At 38.1% G+C, this 23,461-nt stretch overlaps 1 protein-coding gene and 1 pseudogene across 3 annotated transcripts in view; one reads left to right on the top strand and one right to left on the bottom strand.

Moving 5' to 3' along the window:
• Window positions 1-23,461, top strand: part of LOC134481269 (uncharacterized) — a 153,480-nt gene that overhangs the window by 38,416 nt on the left and 91,603 nt on the right. The gene's annotated exons all lie outside the window — the stretch shown is intronic.
• Window positions 13,280-14,347, bottom strand: Tubb4b-ps2 (tubulin, beta 4B class IVb, pseudogene 2; annotated as a pseudogene).

Genomic DNA, 23,461 nt, shown 5'->3' with positions numbered 1-23,461 from the left:
TCCTTTCTCTGATTCCTTCAACGGAGGTCCCGTTCTCAGTTCAGTGGTTTGCTGCTGGTTTTCATCTATGTATTTGCCATATTCTGGCTGTGTCTCTCAGGAGAGATCTACATCTGGTTCCTGTCGGCCTGCACTTCTTTGCTTCATCCTATCTAGTTTGGTGGCTGTATAGGTATGGGCCACATGTGGGGCAGGCTCTGAATGGGTGTTCCTTCTGCCTCTGTTCTAAACTTTACCTTCCTATTCTCTCACAAGGGTATTCTTGTTCCCCTTTTAAAGAAGGAGTGAAGCATTCGCATTTTGGTCATCCTTCTTGAGTTTCATGTGTTCTGTGCATCTAGGGTAATTCAAGCATTTGGGCTAATATCCACTTATCAATGATGGCATACCATGTGTGTTTTTCTGTGATTGGGATACCTCACTCAGAAAGACATTTTCCAGTTCCATCCATTTGCCTATGAATTTCATAAAGTCATTGTTTTTGATAGCTGAGTAATATTCCATTGTGTAGATGTACCACATTTTCTGTATCCATTCCTCTGTTGAAGGGCATCTGGGTTCTTTCCAGCTTCTGGCTATTATAAATAAGGCTGCAATGAAAATAGTGGAGCACGTGTCTTTTTTATATGTTGGGGCATCTTTGGGGTATATGCCCAAGAGAGGTATAGCTGGATCCTCAGGCAGTTCAATGTCCAATTTTCTGAGGAACCTCCAGACTGATTTCCAGAATGGTTGTACCAATCTGCTATCCCACCAACAATGGAGGAGTGTTCCTCTTTCTCCACATCATCTCCAGAATTTGCTGTCACTTGAGTTTTTGATCTTAGCCATTCTCACTGGTGTGAGGTGAAATCTCAGGGTTGTTTTGATTTGCATTTCCCTTATGACTAAAGATGTTGAACATTTTTTTAGGTGTTTCTCAGCCATCGGCATTCCTCAGCTGTGAGTTCTTTGTTTAGCTCTGAACCCCATTTTTTTTCTGAAAAGAAATGACACTTTATTTTTCAATTCCTAAACAGGATGTTCAAGACTACTAAGGCTCCGTTATCACTGCAAGAGCAGGACATGAAAAATTTAAGAGTAGAAGGGCTGAGAGATGCTGATTTCTGGGAGTAGCAGAGTCAATGATGTCACAGCCACCTAGCAGCTGTGTCTGACTGCAGTAGACCTATATAAGACTGAACCCATGGATAAGAAATTATGGATGGTGAGAATCAGTCATTGTCTTCAGTTGTATACCCATCAAAGTGCCCTTAACTCTAATGGCATTGCTAGTCTCATGGCCATACAGACAATCTTGGTTACACACATTGGGTCTCATAAATGAGTTAATGATAGATAAATGTTTAAAAGGGAATTGTAGGAGGAGGGGCACTTAATGGGGTGGGAGGTAGATAGAGAGGGTGAGAGATTGTAGCAATCAGAATGAACTTTATGCGTGTATGGAATTATGAATGAACAAGCTCAAGGTAAATCTAAATTAAGTAAATTAAAGTCAATAGTTCTGCAGTGGCTATTGTTTATCACTCTTAGAGATACCAGCTGGACTGTGAAATACCCACAACACCATAGTGTCACCAACCCGTGTAGCACAGTACACACAAAGAGATCACCACCAATACATCGGATCACTTGATGTGTAACACACGTAAAGCTGGGCTGTGGGTCTTTTCTGTAGCCCTGTTCAAATGTAGTACATGGCACCAAGTTAGGAATATTGTTGTTTAGAAAGAAGTTTCTTTCTTTCTTTCTTTCTTTCTTTTTTTTTATTAACTTGAGAATTTCTTATATACATTTCGAGTGTTATTCCCTTTCCCGGTTTCCGGGCAAACATCCCCCTAACCCCTCCCCCTCCCCTTCTTTATGGGTGTTCCCCTTCCCATCCTCCCCCCATTGCCGCCCTCCCTTCAACAATCTAGTTCACTGGGAGTTCAGTCTTAGCAGGACCCAGGGCTTCCCCTTCCTCTGGTGATCTTACTAGAATATTCATTGCTACCTATGAGGTCAGAGTCCAGGGTCAGTCCATGTATAGACCTTAGGTAGTGGCTTAGTCCCTGGAAGCTCTGGTTGGTTGGCATTGTTGTACATATGGGGTCTCGAGCCCCTTCAAGCTCTTCCAGTTCTTTCTCTGATTCCTTCAATGGGGGTCCTATTCTCAGTTCAGTGGTTTGCTGCTGGCATTCGCCTCTGTATTTGCTGTATTCTGGCTGTGTCTCTCAGGAGCGATCTACATCCGGCTCCTGTTGGCCTGCACTTCTTTGCTTCATCTATCTTGTCTAATTGGATGGCTGTATATGTGTGGGCCATTTGTGTGGCAGGCTCTGAATGGGTGTTCCTTCTGTGTCTGTTTTAATCTTTGCCTCTCTATTCCCTGCCACGGGTATTCTTATTCCCCTTTTAAAGAAGGAGTGAAGCATTCACATTTTGATCATCCGTCTCGAGTTTCATTTGTTCTAGGCATCTAGGGTAATTTAAGCGTTTGGGCTAATAGCCACTTATCAATGAGTGCATGCCATGTGTGTTTTTCTGTGATTGGGTTACCTCACTTAGGATGATATTTTCCAGTTCCAACCATTTGCCTACGAATTTCATAAAGTCATTGTTTTTGATAGCTGAGTAATATTCCATTGTGTAGATGTACCACATTTTCTGTATCCATTCCTCTGTTGAAGGGCATCTGGGTTCTTTCCAGCTTCTGGCTATTATAAATAAGGTTGCGATGAACATAGTGGAGCATGTGTCTTTTTTATATGTTGGGGCATCTTATGGGTATATGCCCAAGAGAGATATAGCTGGATCCTCAGGCAGTTCAATGTCCAATTTTCTGAGGAACCTCCAGACTGATTTCCAGAATGGTTGTACCAGTCTGCAATCCCACCAACAATGGAGGAGTGTTCCTCTTTCTCCGCATCCTCGCCAGCATCTGCTGTCACTTGAGTTTTTGATCTTAGCCATTCTCACTGGTGTGAGGTGAAATCTCAGTGTTGTTTTGATTTGCATTTCCCTTATGACTAAAGATGTTGAACATTTTTTTAGGTGTTTCTCAGCCATTCGGCATTCCTCAGCTGTGAGTTCTTTGTTTAGCTCTGAACCCCATTTTTTAATAGGGTTATTTGTCTCCCTGCGGTCTAACTTCTTGAGTTCTTTGTATATTTTGGATATAAGGCCTCTATCTGTTGTAGGATTGGTAAAGATCTTTCCCCAATCTGTTGGTTGTTGCTTTGTCCTAACCACAGTGTCCTTTGCCTTACAGAAGCTTTGCAGTTTTATGAGATCCCATTTGTCGATTCTTGATCTTAGAGCATAAGCCATTGGTGTTTTGTTCAGGAAATTTTTTCCAGTGCCCATGTGTTCCAGATGCTTCCCTAGTTTTTCTTCTATTAGTTTGAGTGTATCTGGTTTGATGTGGAGGTCCTTGATCCACTTGGACCTAAGCTTTGTACAGGGTGATAAGCATGGATTGATCTGCATTCTTCTACATGTTGACCTCCAGTTGAACCAGCATCATTTGCTGAAAATGCTGTCTTTTTTCCATTGGATGGTTTTGGCTCCTTTGTCAAAAATCAAGTGCCCATAGGTGTGTGGTGAACCCCATTTTTTAATAGGGTTATTTGTCTCCCTGAAGTCTAACTTCGTGAGTTCTTTGTATATTTTGGATATAAGCCCTCTATCAGTTGTAGGATTGGTAAAGATCTTTTCCCAGTCTGTTGGTTGCCATTTTGTTCTAATGACAGTGTCATTTGCCTTACAGTAGCTTTGCAATTTTATGAGGTCTCAACTGTCGATTCTTGATCTTAGAGCATAAGCCATTGATGTTTTGTTCAGAAAATTTTCTCCAGTGCCTATGTGTTCAAGATTCTTCCCCACTTTTTCTTCTATTAGTTTCAGTGTATCTGGTTTGATGTGGAGGTCCTTGATTCACTTGGACTTAAGCTTTGTACAGGGTGATAAGATGGATCGATCTGCATTCTTCTACAAGCTGACCTCCAGTTGAACCAGCACCATTTGCTGAAAAGGCTATCTTTTTTCCATTGGATTTTGGCTCCTTTGTCAAAAATCAAGTGACCATAGGTGTGTGGGTTCATTTCTGGGTCTTCAATTCTATTCTACTGGTCTATCTCTCTGTCTTTGTACCAAAACCATACAGTTTTTATCACTATTGCTCTGTAATACTGCTTGAGTTCAGGGATAGTGATTCCCCCAAGAAGTCTTTTTATTGTTGAGGATAGTTTTAGCTATCCTGGGTTTTTTGTTATTCCAGATGAAGTTGCAAATTGTTCTAATTCTTTGAAGAATTGGGTTGGTATTTTGATGGGAATTGCAGTGAATCTGTAGATCGCTTTTGGTAAAATGGCCATTTTTACTATAGTAATCCTGCCAATCCATGAGCATGCGAGATCTTTCCATCTTCTGAGATCTTCTTCAATTTCTTTCTTCAGAGCCGTGAAGTTCTTATCATACAGATCTTTCACTTCCTTGGTCAAAGTCATACCGAGGTTTTTTTTTATTATTTGGGACTATTATGAAGGGTGTAATTTCTCTAATTTCTTTCTTGACTCGTTTCTCTTTTGTGTAGAGGAAGGCTACTGATTTATTTGAGTTGATTCTATACCCAGCCACTTTGCTGAAGATGTTTATCAGGTTTAGTAGTTTCTGGTGGAACTTTTGGGATCACTTAAGTATACAATCATATCGTCTGGAAATAGTGATATTTTGACTTCTTCCTTTCCAATCTGTATCCCGTTCATCTCTTTTTGTTGTCTGATTGTTCTGGCTAGAACTTCAAAAACTATATTGAATAAGTAGGGAGAGAATGGGCAGCCTTGTCTAGTCCCCGATTTTAGTGGGATTGCTTCAAGTTTCTCTCCATTTAGTTTAATATTAGCTACTGTTTTGCTGTATATGGCTTTTACTATGCTTAGTTATGGGCCTTGATTTCCTATTCTTTCCAGGACTTTTATAATGAAGGGGTGTTGAATTTTATCAAGTGCTTTCTCAGCATCTAATGAAATGATCATGTGGTTTTTACCTTTCAGTTTGTTTATATAGTGGATTACGTTGATGGTTTTTCATATATTATAAACTATTCCTGCATCCCTGGAATGAAGCCTACTTGATCATGATTGATGATTGTTTTGATGTGTTCTTGGATTCGGTTTGCAAGAATTTTATTGAGTATCTTTGCATCAATATTCATAAGCGAAATTGGTCTGAAGTTCTCTTTCTTTTTTGGGTCTTTGTGTGGTTTAAGTAAGAGAAATTGTGGCTTCATAGAAGGAATTCTGTAGTGCTCCATCTGTTTCAATTTCGTGGAATAGTTTGGATAGTATTGGTATGAGGTTTTCTACGAAGGTCTGATAGAATTCGGCACTGAACCCATCTGGACCTGGGCTCTTTTTTGTTGGGAGACTTTTAATGACTGCTTCTATTTCTTTAGGAGTTATGGGGTTGTTTAACTGGTTTATCTGTTCCTGATTTAACTTTGGTACCTGGTATCTCTCTAGGAAATTGTCCATTTGGTCCAGATTTTCAAGTTTTGCTGAATATAGGCTTTTATAGTAGGATCTGATGATTTTTTGAATTTCCTCTGGCTCTGTTGTTATGTCTCCCTTTTCATTTCTGATTTTGTTAATTTGTACACACTCTCTGCATCCTCTCGTTAGTCTGGCTAAGGGTTTATCTATCTTGTTGATTTTCTCAAGGAACCAGCTTTTGGTTCTGTTGATTCTTTGTATAGTCCTTTTTGTTTCTACCTGGTTGATTTCAGCTCTGAGTTTGATTATTTCCTGTCTTCTACTCCTCCTGGGTGTGTTTGCTTCTTTTTGTTCTAGAGCTTTTAAGTGTGCTGTCAAGCTGCTGATATATGCTGTCTCCTGTTTCTTTCTGCATGCACTCAGAGGTATGAGTTTTCCTCTTCGGACAGCTTTCATTGTGTCCCATAACTTTTGTATGTTGTACCTTCATTTACATTAAATTCTAAGAAGTCTTTAATTTCTTTCTTTATTTCTTCCTTGACCAGGTTATCATTGAGTAGAGCATTATTCAAGTTCCATATATATATGGGCATTCGTTCCTTATTGTTATTGAAGACCAGCTTTAGCCCGTGGTGGTCTGATAGGATGCATGGGATTATTTCTATCTTTCTGTATCTATTTAGGCCTGTTTTATGAATAATTATATGGTCAATTTTGGAGAAAGTACCAGGAGGTTGTGAGAAGAAGGTATTTCTTTTTGTTTTAGGATAGAATGTTCTATAAATGTCTGTGAAATCCATTTGGCTCATGACTTCTCTTAGTCTGTCTATGTCTCTGTTTAATTTCTGTTTCCATGATCTGTCCATTGATGAGAGTGGGTTGTTGAAATCTAGTATTATTGTTTGAGGTGCAATGTGTGCTTTGAGCTTTAGTAAGGTTTCTTTTATGTATGTAGGTGCTCTTTTATTTGGAGCATAGGTATTTAGGATTGAGAATTCATCTTGGTGGATTTTTCCTTTGATGAATATGAAGTGCCCTTCCTTATCTTTTTTGATGACTTTTAGTTAAAAATCTATTTTATTCGGTATTAGAATGGCTACTCCAGCTTGATTCTTCAGACCATTTGCTTGGAAAGTTGTTTTCCAGCCTTTCACTCTGAGGTAGTGTCTGTCTTTGTCTCTGAGGTGTTTTTCCTGTAGGCAGCAAAATGTTGGATCCTCATTGCGTATCCAGTTTGTTTGTTAATCTGAATCGACTGATGTTGAGAGATATTAAGGAATATTGATTGTTGCTTCCTATTATAATTGTTGCTTCCTATTATAATCGTATTTGGATGTGAGATTATGTTTGTGCTTGTCTTCTTTTTGTTTTGTTGCAAAACAATTAATTTCTTGCTTTTACTAGGGTGAAACTTGCCTCCTTGCATAGGACTTTACCATTTATTATCCTTTGTAGGGCTGGATTTGTAGAAAGATATTGTGTAAATTTGGTTTTGTCATGGAATATCTTGGTTTCTCCATCTATGTTAATTGAGAGTTTTGCTGGATACAGTAACCTGGGCTGGCATTTGTGTTCTCCTAGGATCTGTATGACATCTGTCCAGGATCTTTTCGTTTTCATAGTGTCTGGTGAGAAGTCTGTTGTAATTCTGATAGGTCTGCCTTTATATGTTACTTGACCTTTTTCCCTTACTGCTTTTAATATTCTTTCTTTGTTTTGTGCATTTGGTGTTTTGACTATTATGTGACGGGAGGAGTTTCTTTTCTGGTTCAATCTATTTGGAGTTCTGTAGGCTTCTTGTATGTTTATGGGCATCTCTTTCTTTAGGTTAGGGAAGTTTTCTTCTATGATTTCCTTGAAGATATTTACTGGTCTTTTGAGCTGCGAGTCTTCACTCTCTTCTATACCTATTATCCTTAGGTTTGATCTTCTCATTGTGCCCTGGATTTCCTGTATGTTTTGGGCCAGTATCTTTTTCCGCTTTACATTATCTTTGACAGTTGTATCGATGATTTCTATGGAATCTTCTGCTCCTGAGATTCTCTCTTCTATGTCTTGAATTCTGTTGGTGATGCTTGTATCTACAGCTCCTTGTCTCTTCCTTTCGTTTTCTATATCCAGGGTTTTCTCCCTTTGTGCTTTCTTTATTGCTTCTATTTCCATTTTCAATTCCTTCACCCTTTGATTGTGTTTTCCAGTAATTCTTTCAGGGATTTTTGTGATTCCTCTCTATAGGCTTCTACTTGTTTATTTGTGTTTTCCTGCATTTCTCTAAGGGAGTTCTTTATGTCTTTCTTGAAGTCCTCCATCATCATGATTAAATGTGATTTTAAATCTAGATCTTGCTTTTCTGGTGTGTTTGGATATTCAGTGTTTGCTTTGGCGGGAGAATTGGGCTCTGGTGATGCCATGTAGTCTTGGTTTCTGTTGCTTGGGTTCCTGCACTTGTTTCTCACCATCATGTTGTCTCTAGTGTTATCTTTTTCTGCTATTTCTGACAGTGGCTAGACTGTCCTATAGGCCTGTGTGTCAGGAGTGCTGTAGACCCGTTTTCCTGTTTCCTTTCAGCCAGTTATGGGAACATATAATTCTGCTTTCAGGTGTGTAGTCTTTCCTGTCTACTGGTCTTCAGCTGTTCTTGTGGGTGTGTGTCCTGAGTCCACTAGGCAGGTCACTTGGAGCACAGAAGTTGGTCTTACCTCTGGTCTCAGGCCTGAAGTCACTCCTTGGGGGACTGCGTTTCAGCTCTCTGTGAGGGCAGTAATCAGAAGGGCCTGCCCTGCCTTTTCTCGGGTCCCTGTTCACAGGGGGCCCAGATGGCGCTAGGCATTTTCCTCTAGAGTCAGAAATGTGGGCAGAGTGTAGTCTCTTCTGGCTTCCCAGGCGGGTCTGCTCCTCTGAAGGTTTAGCTCTCCCTCCCACAGGATCTGGGTCCCTTCAGATTCAGGCTATGTCTGGACCGCAGGGGATCTGCAGCTCCCACCAACAATGAAGGAGTATTCCTCTTTCTCCACATCCTCACCAGAATCTTCTGACACCTGAATTTTTTATCTTAGCCATTTTGACTGGTGTGAGGTGGAGTCTCAGGGTTGTTTTGATGACTAAGGATGTTGAACATTTCTTTAGGTGTTTTTTGGCCCTTTGATTATCCTCAGTTGAGAATGTTTTGTTGAGCTCTGTACCCCATTTTTTAATATGGTTATGTGGCTCTCTGGAGTCTAACTTCTTGAGTTCTTTGTATATTTTGGATATTAATCCTCTATCAGATGTAGGATTGGTAAAGATCTTTTCCCAATCTGTTGGTTGCCATTTTGTCCTAATGACAGTGTCTTTTGCTTACAGAAGCTTTGCAGTTTTATGAGGTCCCATTTGTCAATTCTTGATCTTAGAGCATAAGCCATTGGTGTTTTGTTCAGGAAATTTTCCCCAGTACCCATGTGTTCAGAACTCTTCCCAAATTTTTCTTCTATTAGTTTGAATGCATCTGGTTTGAGGTGGAGATCCTGGATCCACTTGGACTTAAGATTTTTGCAGGGCAATAAGAATGGATCAATTTTCATTCTTTTACATGCTGACCTCCAGTTGAACCAGCACCATTTGTTGAAAATGCTATCTTTCTTCCACTGTATCGTTTTAGCTCCTCTGTCAAAGATCAAGTGACCATAGGTGTGTGTGTTCATTTCTGGGTCTTCAATTCTGTTCCACTGACCTATCTACCTGTCTCTGTACCAATACCATACAGTTTTTATGACTATTGCTCTGTAACACTGTTTGAGTCAGGGATGGTGATTCCCCCAGAAGTTCTTTTATTGTTGAGTACAGTTTTCACTATCCTGGGTTTTTTGTTATTCCAAATTAATTTGCAAATTGCTCTTTCTATCTCTATAAAGAATTGAGTAAGAATTTTTATGTGGATTGCATTGAATCTGTAGATCATTTTTTGGCAAAATGACCATCTTTGCTATATTAATCCTGCCAGTCCATGAACATGGGAGATATTTCCATCTTCTGAGATCTTGCTCAATTTTTTTCTTCAGAGACTTGAAGTTCTTGTCATACATATCTTTCACTTGCTTGGTTAAAGTCACATCAAGATATTTTATATTATTTGGGACTATTTTAAAGCGTGTCATTTCCCTAATTTCTCTCTCAACCTGTTTAATCCTTTGAATAGAGGAAGGCTACTGATTTGTTTGAGTTAATTTTATAACCTGATACTTTGCTGATGTTGTTTATCAGGTTAAGTAGATTTCTGATGGAACTCTTGGGGTCACTTAAGTACACAGTCATATCATCTGCAAATAGTGATATTTTGATTTCTTCCCTTCCAACTTGTATGTCTTTGACCTCCTTTCATTGTCTGATTTCTCTGGCTAGGACTTCTAGTACTATATTGAATAAGTATGGAGAGAGTGGGCAGCCTTGTCTAGTCCCTGATTTTAGTGGGATTGCTTCAAGTTTCTCTCCATTTAGTTTGATGTTAACTACTGGCTTGCTGTATATAGCTTTTACTATGTTTAGATATGGGCTTTGAATTCATGATCTTTCCAGGCCTTTTATCATGAAGGGGTGTTGAATTTTATCAAATGCTTTCTCAGCATCTAATGAAGTGAGCATGTTGTTCTTATCTTTGAGTTTGTTATTTAGTAGTGGATTACATTGATGGATTTTCATATTTTAAATTGTCCCTGCATCCCTGGAATGAAGCCTACTTGATCATGATGGATGATCATTTTGATGTGTTCTTGGATTCGGTTTGCAAGGATTTTATTGAGTATTTTTGCGTTGATATTCATAAGGGAAATTGGTCTGAAGTTCTCTTTCTTAGTAGGATCTTTGCATGGTTTTGGTATAAGAGTAATTGTGGCCCAATTAGACAAGATGGATGAAGCAAAGAAGTGCAGGCAGACAGGAACCGCATGTTGATCTCTCCTGAGAGACACAGCAAGAATACAACAAATACAGAGGCGAATGCCAGCAGCAAACCACTGAACTGAGAACAGGACCCCCGTTGAAGGAATCAGAGAAAGAACTGGAAGAGCTTGAAGGGGCTTGAGACCCCATATGAACAACAATGCCAAGCAACCAGAGCTTCCAGAGACTAAGCCACTACCTAAAGACTACACATGGACTGACCCTGGACTCTGACCTCATAGGTAGCATTGAATATTCTAGTAAGATCACCAGTGGAAGGGGAAGCCCTGGGTTCTGCTAAGACTGAATGTGATTGTTGGGGGGAGGGTGGCAATGGGGGGAGGATGGGGAGGGGAACACCCATAAAGAAGGGGAGGGGGAGGGCTTAGGGGGATGTTGGCCCATAAACCGGGAAAGGGAATGACACTCGAAATGTAAATAAGAAATACTCAAGTTAAAAAAAAAGAGTAATTGTGGCTTCATAAGAGGAATTAGATAGTGCTCTGTCTGTTTCTATCTTGTGGAATAGTTTGGACAGTATTGGTATGAGGTCTTCTATGAAGGTCTGATAGAATTCTGCACTAAACCTATCTGGTCCTTGACTCGTTTTGGTTGGGAGACTTTTAATAACTGCTTCTATTTCTTTAGGAGTTATGGGGTTGTTTAGATGGTTTATTTGTTCCTGGTTTAACTTTGGTACCTGGTATCTGTATAGAAAATTGTCCATTTCCTCCAGATTTTCCAGTTTTGTTGAATATAGGCTTTTTTAGTAGAATCTGATAATTTTTTTAATTTCCTCAGATTCTGTTGTTATTTCTCCCTTTTCATTTCTGAATTTGTTAATTTGGATACAATCTCTGTGACCTCCAGTTAGTCTGTCTAAGGGTTTATCTATCTTGTTGATTTTCTCAAAGAAACAGCTCCTGGTTTTGTTGATTCTTTGTATAGTCCTTTTAGTTTCTACTTGGTTGATTTCATCCCTGAGTTTGATTAGTTCCTGCCTTCTACTCCTCTTGGGTTTATTTATTTCTTTTTATTTTAGAGCTTTTAGGTGTGCTGTCCAGCTGCTGACTTATGCTCTCTCTTCTTCCTTTTTGCAGGCACTCAGAGCTATGAGTTTTCCTCTTAGCACTGCTTTCTTTGTGTCCTGTATGTTTGGGAATGTTGTATCTTCATTTTCATTAAATTGTACGAAGTCTTTAATTTCTTTCTTTTTTTCTTCCTTGACCAAATTGTCACTAAGTAGAGCATTGTTCAACTTCCATGTATGTGTGGACTTTCTGTCATTATTGTTCTCCTTGAAGACCACACTCTTAATCCATGGTGATCTTGGCAGGATGCATGGGATTATTTCTATCTTACTGTATCTGTCGACGCCTGTTTTGTGATCAATTATGTGGTCAATTTTGGAGAAGGTACATGAGGTGCTGAGAAGAAGGTATATCCTTTTGTTTTAGGATGGGTTGTTCTGTCAAGATCTGTTAAATCCTTTTGGTTCATAACTTCTGTTAGTTTCTCTGTTTAATTATGTCTCTGTTTAATTTATGTTTCCATGATCTGTCCATTGATGAGAGTGGGGTTTTCAAATCTCCTACTATTATCATGTGAGGTGTAATGGGTGCTTTGTGTTTTAATAAGGTTTCTTTTAAGAATGTAGGTGTCCTTGCATTTGGAACACATATCTTTAGGATTGAGAGTTCATCTTGGTGGATTTTTCCTTTGAGGGAATAACATTTGAAATGTAAGTAAAGAAATAATATCTAATTAAAAAATCCCATTCTGTAGGCTGTAGCTTTTTTGAATAATAGTGCTCTTTGCTAGGAAGAAGCTTCTTGCTTTCATGAAGTCCCACTTATCAATCATTGATCTTGGTATGTGTTCTAATGGTGCTCTGTCCAAAAAGTTATTCCTGGGCCAATGAGTTCAAGGCTTTACTCCACTTATTCTTTTGTCATGTTCAGTGTATCTGGTTTTATGTTAAGGTTTTTGAGTTTCATGCAGGGTAATAGACGTGTTTTTACTTGCATTCTTCTACATGCACACATCCAGTTTAACCAACACCATTTGTTGTATATGCTGTCTGTTTTTCCTAGTGTGTGTTGTGGCTTCTTTATGAAAATCAGTCCATAGGTATGTGGATGTATGTCTGTGTCTTCAATTTGAATCTATTGATCAACAGGTCCATTTTTGTACCAATATGCTGTTTTTATTATTATAGCCTTTGTAGTAAACTTGAAATCAGAGATGGTGATTTTAATACTTCTTTTACTATTCAGGATCTTTTTTAAACAGGATTCATTACACAGATGTTTGTTTGTTTGTTTTCCACACGAAATGGAGAAATATCATTTCAAGATCTGTAAGGAATTATGTAGGAATTTTGATAGAGATTTCACTGAATCTGTAGATTGCTTTTGGTAGGATGGCAATTTTTATGTTGGATGAGCCAAGGAAAAGGAAATTTGAAGAGGAATTTCTGTGTTTTCCACTGGAAGTGGTAATAGAGAAGTGGAGACCAGAGCATGTGGTATGCTACAGAGGTATGAATGAGAGTGGGGGATTGGATTTTGATTTGGAGGAGAGGTTGAGAGTTGAAAATCAAGTTAATCTACCTGCTTTTCTGTCTGGAGTGTACTTAATACTTTTTAGATTATTACATCATTTTAATATCTGGTGCCATAAAGGGGTATTTTTGACAACTTTTCATTTTGTCTTTTCTTTGGGAAAAGTAATTTTCCCATGCTCTTTACTAGGCCACTCCAAAGCCCTTTTATAATTAAATGTTCAATTTTGGATTTATGTAGTTCATTCTTTTGTATTTTGAGTTAAAATGTAAGACAGTTAGGTTTTTAATTTCTTAGTCTTATTTGGTGCTATCCAAACATAGACTCTAAGTTATCTTTATTTTAATTCCTGATGGAATCTTTCTGCTCAGATTTAACTGTCAAGTAGTGCCCATGGCGGGGATCACAGGCAGCCATCATGTTCTTGGCATCAAACATCTGCTGGGTGAGCTCAGGAACTGTCAGGGCACGGTACTGCTGGCTTCCCCAGCTGGTCAAGGGGGCAAAACCAGGCATGAAGAAGTGCAGGTGAGTATTTACAGCCAGTTTCTGCAGGTCAGCATTTAGCTGGCCAGAGAATCACAGGCAAGTGGTTACCTCACTCATGGTGGCAGACACTAGATGGTTCAGGTCACCATAAGTGGGTGTGGTCAGCTTTAGGGTTCTGAAGCAGATGTCATAGAGTGCTTCGTTATCAATACAATAGGTCTCATCTGTGTTTTCAACAAGCTGGTGGACTGAAAGGGTGTCATTGTAGGGCTCAACCACTGTGTCCGACACCTTGGGGGAAGGGACCACACTGAAGGTGTTCAAGATTCTGGCTGGGTACTCCTCCGGGATCTTGCTGATAAGGAGGGTACCCACCCCAGACCCAGTCCCCCCAACCCAGGGAGTGGGTCAGCTGGAAGCCCTGCAAGCAGTCACAGCTCTCAGCTTCCTTTGTCACAACGTCCAACACCGAGTCAACCAGCTCTGCACCTTCTGTGTAGTGCCCCTTGGCTCAGTTGTTCCCAGCCCACTCTGACCAAAGACGAAGTTATCAGGTCTGAAGATCTGCCCGAAGGGCCCTGAGCGCACCGAGTCCATGGTGCCGGGCTCCAAGTCCAGGGGCACAGCGCGGGGCACATACTTGCCACCGGTGGCCTCGTTGTAGTACACGTTGATGCGCTCCAGCTAGAGGTCGCTATCTCCGTGGTACGTGCCAGTGGGATCAATGCCATGCTCGTCGCTGATTACCTCCCAGACCTTGGCGCCAATCTGGTTGCCGCACTGCGCAGCCTGCAGGTGCAGGATCTCCCTCATGGCGGCGGCGACTGCGGAGCGGCTGTAGAAGAGGAACACTTAGGGAGGAGCAGGCGCACAGAGTGCCTTCATTATGTTTCATATCATTTCATAACGCACAACATGTTTGAAGCCTACCCATTCCCCACTGTCCTCTCTTTTCTCTTGCCCTTCCCCCTGATCCCTTTCTACTTCCCTAATTGTCCTCTGTCTACTTTTATATCATTTTCTTTTCTGATGCTAGAGATTGAATCTAGAACCTTGTACATGCTACACTAACATTAAACTACATCTTTAGTCTTTCATCTTTTTCCCCTTAGATATCACATTTGAGAGAAATGTAGGATACATTGTTTTTCTCAATATTTATTATTTCATTAAATATGATGATCTTTAATTCTGATCATTTTCCTGAAAGTGCCAGGATTTTATTTTGTGGTTGAATATTACTAAATTAAATATATGCTATATTTGGCATCTATTTTGTTGATATTTAGATTGATTTCATAGCTGGGATGTCATGAAGTAGTACATCAATAAATAAGAATGTGTACGTATCTCTTAAATATTGATTTTGATTCCCATGGTATATATCGTTGAGTGATATAACTATATTAAATGGTTAATTCTATTTTTAGGTTTTTTTTTTTACAAAATGTATTTTAATTGAAATAGAATTACATGATTTCCCCCCTCACCTTTCCTCCCTCCAACCCCATGACACCCTCTCTCAAGGTGGTAGCTTCTTTTTCTTTATTATTGTTACATACAGAAGGCGTGGATCGTATGTCAGTCTGCACACCAGGAGCTATCAGCAGGGATCCACAGGACTCTGGCCTGGCCAGAGCAGCCAAAGAGTTACAGCTCTCCCAGGGGAGGCCAGAGCAGGGCAATCCACTGGACCCCTTCCACTGCAACTACTGTCTTGGAGTTGGTGGCAGGCAGGAAGACACAGGGGGCAGATAGGAGGCAACGTTGAAGCCACCCAGCAGGAAGTGGCTGAGGTCTAGTGCACACCTGGCTTATTAGGTGGGATCTAGTGTAACACCGAAAGCTTCAGGAGAGAAAACTCTTCTCTGGAGTGTTAGAGTTCAATGAGACAGGCATCCTCAGATCTTTGGTGAAATAACTCCTACACTTTATTTCTTGTGGATAGGACCTTATAAACATTTGGGGTTGGGGTGGGATCTAGAGGCAGATGTTTTCTATTGGCTCAGTCTGAGATGTTAGGGATGCCTCATCTGCATGTGGAAGGACTTCAGGTGATTGCCACAGTCCTCTCAATGGGGTGTCATGGTCATTTGTTCTAGGACTGCAACCTGGTTGAGAGTAGATTTAAATGACTACCATTCTCGATTATGAGAATTGGCATGATTCCTGAATCTGCTCGACCTTATAAGTTTCCTGTGTGGTAGCATGGTCCATTGCCCCACATATGTAGGCATGCACACGCGCAGATGCATACACACACACACACACACACACACACACAGACACACATTACAACCTGCTGAGTCTATTGTTGTTTATGAATTTATGGCTTTAAGACTGACCAGTCTGTATTAGACAGTCAATAAAGGGGTTGTTTTAGTTAGAGTTTTACTTCTGTGAACAGATACCATGATCAAGGCAGGAGCATGGCAGCGTCTAGCCAGTCATGGTGAAGGTGGAGTTAAGAGTAAGGCTGTTAGTGGAAGACTGACTTCCAGTCAGCCAGGATGAGGGTCTTAAAGTGTTCACAGTGACACACCTATTCCAACAAAGCCACACCTCCAAATAGTACCACTCCCTAGCCAAACATATTCAAACAATGACAGCAGCTGTCTGAGAGAGGCTAATTTTTCTCCTAGCCATCACTGTAGTTCTTATTCTAGGAGTGAGACCCCATGAAAATTCCTCACTTCCACATTAGCATATCTATTGCTATTACCATTGTTTTAGTCTTGTTTACATAGCCATTTCTGGGAGAGAGTTTCTAGCATTCTGACCCTTACAATCTTTCCCCTCCCCCTGCTCCCTTCCCCCTTTCCACTACCACCTCTCCACTCCTTTTCTTTCTTTCTCCCTTTCACTTTTTTTCCTTTTCCCTTTTTCTCTTTCTCCCTTTCTATTACCTTTCTCTTGAGACAGGGTCTCTCTTTATGTAGCCATGACTGTCCTGGAATTCTCTATGTATACTTGCCTTGAATTCATAGAAGTTCATCTGCTTTTGCCTCCCAAATTTTGAGATTAAAAGTGTCTACCACCATGCTGAGCACTGTTTTGTTTCTAATAGACATTCTGACAGGAGTAAGATAGAATTTCAATGTATATATTTCCCTGATGGTTAAACATGTTCAAATTTTTTCTATAACTATTATTCATTGTTTAAAAACTGTCTGCTCAGTTTATTTGTCCATTTATTATTTGAATCATTAATGTATTTGGCATTTCTTTCTATATTCTGGATTTAATCTTTGGACTTTTGTCCTGTGTTATAAGCTATGTCTTTATTCTGTTCATTTTTTTCTCTGCTTCACAGAAGCTTTCTAATTCTATATAATATCACTTGTCAAATATTTTTGTTATTTTCTGGGCTTTCAGAGTCATATTAAGAAAGTTATTGTGAATACTGTTGAGCTTTCCACTAGCAGTTTCAGAGGTTTGCATCTTATGTTAAGGTCTTTGATCTGATTTGAGTTGATTTTGTACAAGGAAAGAGCTAGAGAAATACTTTTATTCTTTTATATGTATAGGTCCAATTTTTTTCAGCAAAACTGAATGAACAGGCTCTCTCTCTCATTTAAAAATACATTTTTAGCATCTTTATCAAGAATCAGATGACTAAAGCTGTGTAAATTTATTTTTTGTTCTTTCCATTCCATTGGTTTGCCTATCTGTTTTAATACCAACACAATATTACTTTTGATACTGAAGCTTTTAGTTTATTTTGAAATTAAATATTATGATTTCTAAAGGGTTACTATTTTTGCTCAGGATTTTTTAATAATTCATAGATAGGCCTGTATGAATTTTAATATATTTCTTTTACTACTATGAAAAAATGTCATTGGTATTTTTATGGGATTATAATTTGTCTTAGAGTTCTACTGCTGTGAACAGACACCATGACCAAGGCAAGTCTTATAAAGGACAACATTTAATTAGGGGTGGCTTACAGGTTCAGAAGTTTGGTCTATTATCATCAAACTGTGGATATGGCAGCATCCAGGCAGGTATGGTGGAGGAGGAGCTGGGAGCTCTACATCTTCTTTTGAAGGCTGCTAGTAGAAGACTGACTTCCAGGAAGCTAGGTTGGGGTATTTAAGCCCATCCCCACTGTGACACACCTACTCCAACAGGGCGAAACCTTCTAATGGTGCTGGTTCAACTGGAGGTCAGCATGTAAAAGAATGCAAATAAACCCATTCTTATCACCCTGTACAAAGCTCAAATCCAAGTGGATCGTGGACCTCCACATCAAACCAGATACTCTCATACTAATAGAAGAAAAAGTGGGAAGATTCTCGATCACATGGGCACTGGAGAAAGTTTCCTGAACAGAACACCAATGGCTTATGCTCTAAGATCAAGAATCGACAAATGGGATCTCATAAAACTGCAAAGCTTCTGTAAGGCAAAGGACACTGTTGTTAGGACAAAGAGACAACCAACAGATTGGGAAAAGATCTTTACCAATCCTACAACAGATAGAGGGCTTATATCCAAAATATACAAAGAACTCAAGTTAGACCGCAGGGAGACAAATAACCCTATTAAAAAATGGGATACAGAGCTAAACAAAGAACTCACAGCTGAGGAATGCCGAATGGCTGAGAAACACCTAAAGAAATGTTCACCATCTTTAGTCATATGGGAAATGAAAATCAAAACAACCCTGAGATTTCACCTCACACCATTGAGAATGGCTAAGATCAAAAACTCAGGTGACAGCAAATGCTGGCGATGATGTGGGGAAAGAAGAACACTCTTCCATTGCTGGTGGGATTGCAAACTGGTACAAACACTCTGGAAACCAGTCTAGAGGTTTTCCAGAAAATTGTACATTACACTACCTGAGGACCCAGCTATACCACTCCTGGGCATATACCCAAAAGACGCTCCAACATACAACAAAGACACGTGCTCTACTATGTTCATAGCAGCCTTATTTATATATGAAAGGTGTCATTTTCTTCTACTCTACCAGTATCTGGTAATAGCTACCAAATAATGTATTGAGTTATATGAACTAAAGGAATGTTTATTTACATCAAGTTATCAAAAGAACTACAGTTCTCAAAATTCCACAATCCCCGCTTGAGGTAGGCAAATAACATCAAGAGTAGGAGACGTGGGTTATAGAGAGAAGTACAGAGTGATGATCCAGCAACTGCAAGTCATTCTGCAAATAATCATCTGGAGAATAGCTAAATGTGGGATACATAGATTATATATAAAACATTCTCCATTGGTAATGTTTATAACTATTAGTTTAAATCCTCTAAAATATCAAATGTCAAGCTAAACATGGTAATGCATACCTTTAATCCCAGCCCTTGCAGGTTAGACAGGCAGCCAGCTCTGTGAGTTTGAGGCTAGCCTAGTTTAAATAGCAATTTCTGGGGCAACCAGGGATATATGGACACTGTTTCAAAATAAAACAAAACCAACAGATGTTAAGATAGAAATATTCGTGAAAAGCAGTAGTGGAGTAAACTCACGGGAAATAAAATAGGGATAAAGTTTTTTTTGTTATTAACGGGACACTATCATATCATGTCACAGGACTGATTTCTGAAGAAGGGGATAGAAGCAAGGTCTTAGACTGCAGTGTAGTTGTACAATTCCAGAAAAATTGTTGTAGAGTCCTCAAGCCCAAAATGGCCACTAGAAGAATCCAGTCTCTGTGGAATGGTCTGCATTAGTATTCTTGTCTTGCTCATTCAGTACTTGGGAGCAGTCCATGGAAGCTATGGCCTTGGCAAGGAAATAACAATGGATTATAGAATACAGCAGCTGGGCACTTGGCCAGTTACACTCTAAAAGGTTAGACATTTTAGAGGCACTTTGTGGCGGACACCACAATAACTAAATTCAACACTGTTTACCAGAACACTATGGACAAAAAAACCCCCATATCTTCAAGCTATATTCAGTCTAAAATAGGCAGCTATCAACCTCTGTTCTTGCCACTAATAAATGCTTCACCATTAATGCACAAGCAGTAAGGTTTATGGTACAAAGTTAGAACACAAAAACCATTAACTGCTTTGGATTTTAAAATGCACTGCCATGCCCCCACCCTGCACTTGGTTCCTATTCCCAGACCTAGCCCTGGTCACACACACTGTGCACCAGCCCAACTTTGTGACTTCCCCAGATTCCTTCCCAAACTTTTCTCACACTCCCAAGCCTAGATCAGATAGTAAAAGCTTTTTCATGAGTCCAGGCAAACCATTTGCATGGTTTCTGGGTTACCAGTGAATTGGAATAACTTCCATCACTCCACTAAAAACAAAATCCACCGCGAAGTATCTAAAAGACTAATCTGTCAGCTTTGGAATTACCTAAGCTTGGACAAAAGCAAAACAAGCTAAACTTCCACTCGGCAGAATCATCCTAGAATCTCACATCAGACATACAATCAGTGAAAGAAGTCCACATGCCAGATCAATACACACACACACACACACACACACACACACACACAATGAAAGGATAAGATCCTATGTTCCCCATCACAGCTACCAATCTTGTAGAAATATCCCTCAATGAGAATTGCCTACATCAGTGGTTCTCAACCTATGGGGTCATGACCCCTTTGGGGTTGCATAGCAAATATCCTGCATATCAAGTGTTACATTATGATTTATAACAGTATCAAAATAATAGTTATGAAGTAGCAATGAGATAATTTAATGGCTGGCTGTCACCACAACATGACATCCTGGATTAAGAGATTGTAACATTAAAGATGTTGAAAACCACTGACTTAGATAAACACCAGGAAATGATGAAGACAATTCAGAATTTTAAAACTGAATTCAATAAAGAGCTAGAAATAGGGACTGAAAAGTCAAGCTGAAATAAAGATGAAATTGAAAAAGGTCAATGACCCAATTAGGAAAATCAGAGGAATGCTTTGCAAGAGTGGATCAAGTACAAGACAGAATATCAAGATTTGATGATAAAATGGAAGAATTAAATCATATAAGGAAAAATGAAAACTAAAATGCATGAAAGAAAAATTCAAAATACTAAAATTCACATGGAAACGATAAAGGCCTTGCCTAGCCAAAGCAATTCTGAATGAAAGGACTAAAGTTGTAAGGACTACCTACCCTGCCACATTCCAAGCTGTACACACAGAGCTATAATAATATTTTTTTTAAAAATTGTAGTGACACAAAACTGGCATAGATCCACGGAACAAAACATAAGACTCATTGGGCAGTGGTGGTGCACATCTTTAACCTAAGCATATGGGAGGCAGACATAGGTGAATCTTTGTGAGTTTGAGACCACCCTAGTCTACAGAGTGAATTCCAGAGTAGCCAGGGCTACACAGTGAAACCCTGTCTTGAAAAAACAAACAACCACAACAACAGTAACAAAAGACTCAAATATAAGTGCATGTATTTAGAGTCATCTGATATGACAAAGACGCCAAAAATACACACTGGAGGAAAGATATGATTGTCAACAAATGATACAATGAAAACTGGATGTTCACATGTAAAAGAATGAAATTAAAACCACATCTTTCATCCATTACAATATCAATTCCAAATGGATCAGAGACCTTGATGTAAAACCCGAAACAGTGTAACTTCTAGACCATCAAAGAAGAACCAATACCAACACACTTTAAATTTTAAATTTTAAATTCTCCATGAAATAGAAAGGAGGACAACATTTGTAAACTTGTTTGTTTTAAATATAACTTTATATTTTAATGGATATTTTATGTATTTACATTTCAAATGTTATCCATTTCCCCCTACTCTCATCCCCCTCCCCCTTGCCCTTCCTCAATGAAGATGCTCTCACTCCTACCCACCCACTCCTACCTCAACACCCTGGAATTCCCCTACACTGGGGTATCAAGCATTCATTCACAGGACCAAGGTCCTCTCTTCCCATTGATGCCAGACAAGGCCATCTGCTGCTACATAGGCGGCTGGAGCCGTGTATCGGTCCATGTGTGCTCTTTGGATGGTGGTTTAGTCCCTGGGAGCTCTGGGGGATCTGGTTGGTTGATATTGTTGTTCTTCTTATGGGGTTAAGATCCCCGTAAGCTCCTTCAGTCCCTTCTCTAACTCCTGAAAATAGAAAGAAACAGAAAATATTTCCAAAAAAATTTGAAGATTTTTTTATCCTGAAATATTAAAGATACAGAAAATATTTCAGAAAAATTTGAAGATTTTTAAAAAAATAATCCTCAAAATATTGAAGACACAGAAAATATTTAACGAAAAAAAATGTCGATTTTTGGGGAAATTATCCTGAATAGAGATAGAAAAAATATTTCAGACAAAATTTGAAGATTTTGTGGGAAAAGAATCTTAAAATATTAAAGACACAGAAAATATATTAGAAAAAAATTAAAGATTTTTTTGGAAAATAATACTCAAAATATAAAAGACTCAGAAAATATTTAAGGAAAAATTGATGATTTGGGGGAAAATCATCTTAAAAAGATAAAAGACACAGAAAATATTTCCAAAAAATTTTTCAATTTTTTAAAAAATAATCCTCAAAATACTAAAGACACAGAAAATATTTATAGAAAATTTGATGATTTTTGGAAAATAATCCTGAAAATATAAAGATACAGAAAATCTTTCCAAAAAAATTGAAAATTTTTTTGGAAAATAATCTTTAAAATATTAAGGACACAGAAAATATTTTTGAAAAAAAATTGAAGAATTTTTAGGAAAATCATCCTGAAAAATATAAAAGATACAGAAAATATTTCAGAAAAATTTGAAGATTTTTCTGGAAAACAATCCTGAAACTATAAAGATACAACAAATATTTCTGAAAAAATCAGATGTTTTTGAAAAATAGTCCTCAAAATACTAAAGGAAAAATTGATGATTTGGGGGACTATTATCTTGAAAAGATAAAAGATACAGAAAATATTTCAGAAAAAATTAGAAGATATTTTTGGAAAATAATCCTCAAAATATAAAGATACAGAAAATATTTCTGAAAAAATTATAAGGCTTTTTTGGAAAATAATCCTCAAAATATAAAGATACAGAAAATATTTCCAAAAAAATTGAAGATATGTTTAGGAAAATCATGCTGAAAGTATGAAATATACAGAAAATATTTCAGATAACATTTGAAGTCTTTGTGGGAAAAGAATCTTTAAAATATTAAAGAAAGGGGTTGGGGATTTAGCTCAGTGGTAGAGCGCTTGCCTAGGAAGCGCAAGGCCCTGGGTTTGGTCCCCAGCTCCAAAAAAAAAAAGAACCAAAAAAAAAATATTAAAGAAAAAGAAATATTTTAGAAAAAAATTTGGAAAAATTAAAAAATAATCCTCAAAAAATAAAAGACACAAAATATTTAAGAAAAAATTTATGACTTTGGGGAATATCATCTTGAAAAAAAAACCAAAATATTTCAGAAAAAATGTAGAAGATTATTTTGGAAAATAACCCACAAAATATTAAAGACTTCAAAAATATTTATAGAAAAATTGATGATTTTTGGAAAATAATCCTGAAAAATATAAAGATACAGAAAATATTTTAGAAAAAATTGAAGATATATTTTGAAAATCATCCTCAAGATAATGAAGACACAGAAAATATTTAAGCAAAACAATGTCGACTTTTGGGAAATTAAACCAAAAAATATATAGAGTTAGAGAAAATATTTCAGACAAAATTTGAAGATTTTTTTGGAAAAATAATCTTAAAAAATATTAAAGACACAGAAAATATTTTAGAAAAAAATTTGAAGTTTTTTTTTAGGAAAATCATCCTGAAAAAATTAATAATACAGAAAATATTTCAGAAAAATTGATGATTTTTGGAAAATAATTCTGAAAATATAAAGGATACAGTAAATATTTCATACAAAATTTAAAGATTTTTTTGAAAATAATCCTCAAAATCTGGAAGATAAAGAAAATATTTTTGGAACAATTGATGATTTTTGGAGAATAATCCTGAAAATATATAGATATAGAAAATATTTCTGAAAAAAATTGAAGATTTTTTAGGGAAATCATTC

This window comes from Rattus norvegicus, chromosome 12 (genome assembly GCF_036323735.1).
Source record: "Rattus norvegicus strain BN/NHsdMcwi chromosome 12, GRCr8, whole genome shotgun sequence".
Lineage (NCBI taxonomy): Eukaryota > Metazoa > Chordata > Mammalia > Rodentia > Muridae > Rattus > Rattus norvegicus.
The sequence above is the reverse complement of the archived record's forward strand: the minus strand, read 5'-3'. Positions and strand labels throughout refer to the sequence as shown.